Below are 6,495 nucleotides of genomic sequence, written 5' to 3' on the forward strand. Positions count from 1 at the left end.
AAGACAGTTAATTTGTTCTCTTTATAACTTCCGTATTTCTTATAAGAAAAATGATATGTTTACAGTATTTTTACAACAAATTCTAAATGGTAAGTTGTTACTGGTTTTTATTATTGGAGCAAAAAAGTAATCTTAGTGTTAAGTTCAAATTTGAACCAATAACAACTAACCACCTATAATTTATTGTGAAAATATTGTAAAAATATTGTGAACGTAGCACCTCTCTTTTTATAAAAATTCTACTTTTTAAGATGTGTTTATATAAACTATTGAAAATTTGTATTTTGAGTTTAAAATAAGTGTTTGTTAAAAAAAATTATGATAATTTTAAATGAGCGTTTGCAAAACAAAGCTTTGAGTTTTAAAAACGTCATTTTAATCTTTCAAAATGCCTAACCAAACGGAACTTAGATGGATAGGTTTTTTTTTTTTTAATAATTATATTTAAAACTAAAGCTTTGATCTGTTCTTGCTTAACCTAACCAAACCAAACCTTATTTCTTGCCACTCTAAACTCCATTCAAGGATTCGTTTCTCATTATTCTGGAGAGTTGGTTGATTTAATTGTATGACTTCCTTTGATAAGTGCCACACTGCAGATGATGTATTGACCATTTTTGGTTTAATTAGAAGTGAATTTTTTTTTTTTTAGGGCATGATTTTTATTTTTTAATAAGTTTGGTTGATTTTTTTTGGCCACTTTTTATTTTAATTGAGCATCATTTTTTAACAATGGCATATAAGTAAATATATATAAACTCAATTTTTATCCATTCTTCCACTTTTCCACTTTCAACCAAACATGTATCCTTAATGCTTATATTTATAGCATTTTTTCTACAAATTAACAATATAAAATGAATATCCTTTTTCTACAAATTAACAATATAAAACTAGTCTCTAAGCATGCGCGTGAGGCTCTTCTATTTTTTTGGTAAAGATTAATAATTTGTATCCATTATAAATTAGGATTACTACATTTTCCAATCATAAAAAAATCTAGAGGTGTGATGAGTGTTATGAGACTGGTTAATAATTTTAATATTTGGTACAAATGCATAATTTACATTAATTATAATTTGGTATTACTATATTTTTCAATTACAAAAAAAACCTGTAAAATAATTAGTCAAACCCGATAACCACAAAAAAAGAGACAAAAATATATGTCATTCCCACTCTTTGAAAAAGACTTCGCACCAAAATGAAACAATTAGAGAAAATATTAAACACTCGTCAAACTGACCAAAAAAACAAAACAGAAGACAAAAAAAAGAAAAAAAAAATGATATTGAAAGAATATTGATAACAAAGTAAAGAAACCAAATACAAGAAAACAAATACTGAATGACAACTCATGAAAATAAAAGCAAATGTAATTTGCTGTAGGTTCCCTCTTTGCAGCAAAGAAAAGCAAATGTAATCAGTAAGCTTTTAGAAATAATGAAGAAAATGCAGAGTAATGTATTAGAAGACTGATAATTTTTTTTTTTAAATAAAAAACTAAAACATAAAAGATCAATATACATTCACGGAAAATAGTTATTAGAATGAAAGAGTATTTTTCTCAAAAAAGAAGAAGAAAAGAATGAAAGAGTATGACTTTCGAATCCTTCATTAAATCAACATGAAACAATTACATTAACAATAATACAAAAATAATAATTGATGTTTGCTCAAAATAAATACATAGTTCCACATCATTAATTAATGTTTGCCCTTCTCTTGCAATTACATTAAAAATAATTTTTTAAAATGCTACACATAAACACATTGTAAAGTGGTAGGCTGTGCTAGTGGTGTTGAGCTGCTTCCTGTGGCACTAGGCCCAAGTTTTCTGGATAAGGGAGTTGAGACCGGTCCAGCTGCAACTCAAGTTGGTCCGGCTTGTGTGCAAACTAGGCCAGGTTTGCCAGGAACGTGCTTACGGCAGGCAGAACTATTTCAGACAAGTTGTGGCAAACAGACATAATAATAATAAAATAAATAAAATATTTGGTCACTCAGTGGGAAATGACCAAACAACCCTTAAACACAATTACAGCAGCAATAATAATCATTTTTACAGAAGGAAAAGAACAGAATAGAAGTGAACAAGTATTAATATGTATGGGTTAATCAGAATGTTAGGAAATCAACTAAAGTCTGGTCCGCAGGAGCAGAGCCAGAGAGGAAAGAACGTTCCTTCTCAACACAATTAATCTCTTAGGAAAAGTCCTGCCGTGAAGATTAATTGCCCTGAGGGAAATGGACCTGAGTGGCTTATGCACAGAGGCTCCTTGTGGTTTTCACAGAAAGCAAGATTTCGTGAGGGAGAGAGGGAATTGATCTACCGATGCATGCCTACCGTTCTAATTCTCACTTTATTATCTTTCTGGTTGTTTTCTTTCTTTCCTTCTCACTCGTTTTCTTTTTTAATTTTTTGGTTTTTCTCTTCAAATTCCTATTTCTTAGTTAAGGTTCTCGTTGTTGCTCTATATTCTGTTCACAACAAGACCCTCTTTTTATAGTGCCTGCCGTGATCGGATTTTATTGTTTTAGCCCTTAACCTCCTTTGTCTGGTTTGGGTGTACTGGCCGACCATCACTGTTCCGTCTGTGTGCCACCCCCCATCACCAGACAAAGAAGGGTATTTTGTTTGCTTATCTGCCGTGGCACCCTTTCCTGCTACGGTTTGGGTTCTTTCTCTCTCCCTATCCCTCATGACATGCACCTAGTGGTTCCAACTCAGCTTGCTTCTTTTGGGTAGTAAGTCATCCCAGCAAGACACCTCCCCGAAAAAGCCTGAGCTGGAATTTCAAAAATAGATTTTTCCCCTTTCCCCACCACCAAACCATGCCCTATGAATCTTTGACTCCCGACCTTACCATGCTCTGTATTGGCTGGGTACAGGCTGGTGGTGCTTGGGCCTTGCGCGTGCCTTCCTTCCATATGTGTCCAAAATCTGCTTGCTGCCCATTCGTCTGCCGTGGTCTAGAGGCTTCTCTGCATAGCTTGCCATCTGTTTTCTTTGACCTTTTATATGAGCTGTTTTTTGATTTCTCGCTCCTCTTAGGAGCTGGGCCTTATTTGATGATGGACCTTATATTTCTTTGGCCCACTTCTTGATTTCCCTCATTTCCTACCATATTATTCTGTTATTCCTACTGTAATGACTCAATCTTGCTGGTCTACTCCTCTTAGGAGCTGGGCCTTATTTGATGATGGACCTTATATTTCTTTGGCCCATTTCTTGATTTCCCTCATTTCCTACCATATTATTCTGTTATTCCTACTGTAATGACTCAATCTTGCTGGTCTACTCCTCTTAGGAGCTGGGCCTTATTTGATGATGGACCTTATATTTCTTTGGCCCACTTCTTGATTTCCCTCATTTCCTACCATATTATTCTGTTATTCCTACTGTAATGACTCAATCTTGCTGGTCTACTCCTCTTAGGAGCTGGGCCTTATTTGATGATGGACCTTATATTTCTTTGGCCCACTTCTTGATTTCCTTCATTTCCTGCCATATTATTCTGTTATTCCTACTGTAATGACTCAATCTTGCTGGGCCTCTTTAGGCTAGCCGTTTACTCTTTCCCCAAGTGGCTTGGTATGGCCACTAGTTTTTCCTACTTATGGGCTCCTGTGTCCCTTTTGTCTTTCTCTTAGGCATCCTTGACCCACTTGCTTTCTTTGGACTTCCTTGGCCCTTTTACTAATTTTGCATTCTCATGGGCTTTTACTAACTTCATTGGGCTTCCCTGACCCAATTACTTTATTCTCATCCTTGGGGTTCATGGGCTTGCCATAAACCCCTTACTTTCTTAGTTTACATTACTTTAAGCCTGCGGCGGCCCTTTCTCACTTTTCTACATCATACACTGCCCATGGGATGCTATTTCTCTCTTTCCGGGCTTCTTTAAGCCCACTTGCCTCTTTAAGACCTATTTGTTTATTTCATGAGCCTGTGATCCATTATTTCTGCCGCTTTGACCTAATGGTTTTGCCATCTGCTTGCCAATTCTTTTCTACCCTTGTTGTTGGGCTTTTCTTCTTTCTACCTGGATTCTCACAAATGACCCTCAACACACATTAACCCAATTTTTAGAAAAAATAATAATATAAGACCGAATCACACCAAAGCTATAACTTACCAAATCAAGCAAACATTCCTAAGAACCACATTGAATCAAAATGTGAGATCATAGAACAATATTGGATAGTTTTCAAGCATAAAACTTTATAAAGTTGTAGGAATGGAAGTAAATAGAAGTACTACCATAAAACTGCATAAAACATTCTTACATGTAATCGCATGACCCATCCCATCTTTTAAATTGCAACGTTCAAAGACAGAGAAACACTAACTATTTTACTGAAGAAGGAAAAATGCAAACATGGAAGTGTATACCATGGAGTAATAAGGATAACCAATTTTATTATGAAAACTGGAAAAAAAAAAAATGATAGATATTCAAACGTTTTATTTTGAAAACTGAAAAAAGAAAATGAAAAAAAAAAAAGACAATTATCCAAAGTAGTGATAAAGATAGGAATATAAGGATTATATTTATTTTAATTTTTGTTTATATCTAATACCCTAAAATGTGAGGTTATTTTTTTATTTTTTATTATTATTTTTTTATAAAACGGTGCTTAATGATAATGGGGGATATTTAAAATTGCTGGGTAGAAGTTTGGAGTTGTGTGTGACTAAAACGTGGGTGTACAGTGGGTTCCAGTTAGCTTAATGATAATGGGGGATATTTAAAATTGCTGGGTAGAAGTTTGGAGTTGTGTGTGACTAAAACGTGGGTGTACAGTGGGTTCCAGTTAGCTCAATTGGTAAAGTCTCTGATGGTTGAACAAGAGATTTGAGGTTCAATCCCTGCCTACATCAAAAACCGATTGGTGTCTTGGTTTGATGATAAAGAACTATCATTAGGAGCGGACGCCATAGGTTGAAACTCTCAAAAAAAAAAAAAGCGTGGGTATACAATTTTTTTTTTTTTTTTTTGGCAATAACGGCACATGTGTTTTTTTTAATCAGTATAGGAAACTTGTGTTTGTTTTATTTTATTTTATAAATGGATAAAGTAATTTGAAAATCATCAGGAGAGTTGTTCTATTTTGTAGGCAGTGTTTTAGTCGGAGTTAAGATGCATTTTTACCAAGTTTTGCCCCTACTCAAACCTAGGTTGTAAGGGTATCTTGGAACAAAAAAAAAAATCCAATCCAAACAAGGGAAGCCCCTTAAATAGTAGTATAGATGAATATACTTTTTTTCTTTTTTTATGGTAGAGCCGTTATACCATTAGAGCCTTAGAGGTTAGTTTCCAGTACCTCTATATAAATACCAGTTATTAGTTAATTTGATCACCAACAAATCTAGAGTATTAACTATAACCTAATACGCTTTGGGACTCTACTTCTCACTACGCTCTTCCCACTACGCTTGAGCCCCGACATTGAGCATACTATGTTCTCTCTAACCCCTCACTCCCCAGGTTCACACCACTGACTTGCACATATTATTATTTTTTGTTTCTCACCACTCCCATCCACGATGCCACATCAACAATATGGTTCGTTCATCATTCTCGTATGGGTTTGAAAAAAATTCTGTTGCAAATGGTGGACAAGATAGTTCATTTTCTTTAAGAAAGAAGTGGAACTCTAAGCAATGGCAGCGGCGTAATTAGTCGAATCGAAGAAATAGAAATAATTTTGGTACGTTATGAGATATTTGCCATAGATGCACGTCTATTCTTACCTTAATGGTCCATTTAGATTGAGGAGAAGGGAGGGGGAGTAGATTAGAGTAGAGTAAATTTAGTCCAAAATTAACATATTTTCAGCCAACTCTACTTTACTCCCCTTCACTCCCCCTCCATCCAAACGAGCTATATGCGACGGCTCCAATCTTTGAGTCTACTGCTTTATTACTAAGGATTTTTATTTAAAATTTTTTAAATGGCCAAATTGTTTGTTCGGGGTAAAATAGATTGATTGGACTTAATTTTTTTAGTTTTATTATCAGTAATTTTTGTTGTTTGGCTAATTTTTTTGGGCTTGTATATTTTGTTTTAGATTTAATCTATTAATTTTTTATGCCCTTTAAAAGGGGAAAAATGCTAAACTTCAAAAAATTTTACAAATTACTAATATGGTGAGTAGTTATTGATAAGTAAAAAGTGATGTAAGTGTACAAACCAATAAGAATTTGCTACCTCAATAGTTTGTATAAACATTGTAAAAATGTTTGTAGTTATAACATTACTCTCAAAATAATTGATGGCATTATTAAGGGGGGCAAAGTGTAATTTTATTGAACAAAATTGCTCAAATTAGTACCAATTAATATAGTAATATTAAAAAAAAAAAAATAAGGGGGGCATTGCCCCCCCTAGTCCAATTACAGTTCCGTCCCTGCTTTTGCTAAAGAGCCATTGATGGACTATATGAAAGTTATTCACTTTGTAATCCTGTTGGCTGTTGTCCTCAAATATC

This window comes from Quercus lobata, chromosome 3, assembly GCF_001633185.2.
Source record: "Quercus lobata isolate SW786 chromosome 3, ValleyOak3.0 Primary Assembly, whole genome shotgun sequence".
NCBI lineage: Eukaryota > Viridiplantae > Streptophyta > Magnoliopsida > Fagales > Fagaceae > Quercus > Quercus lobata.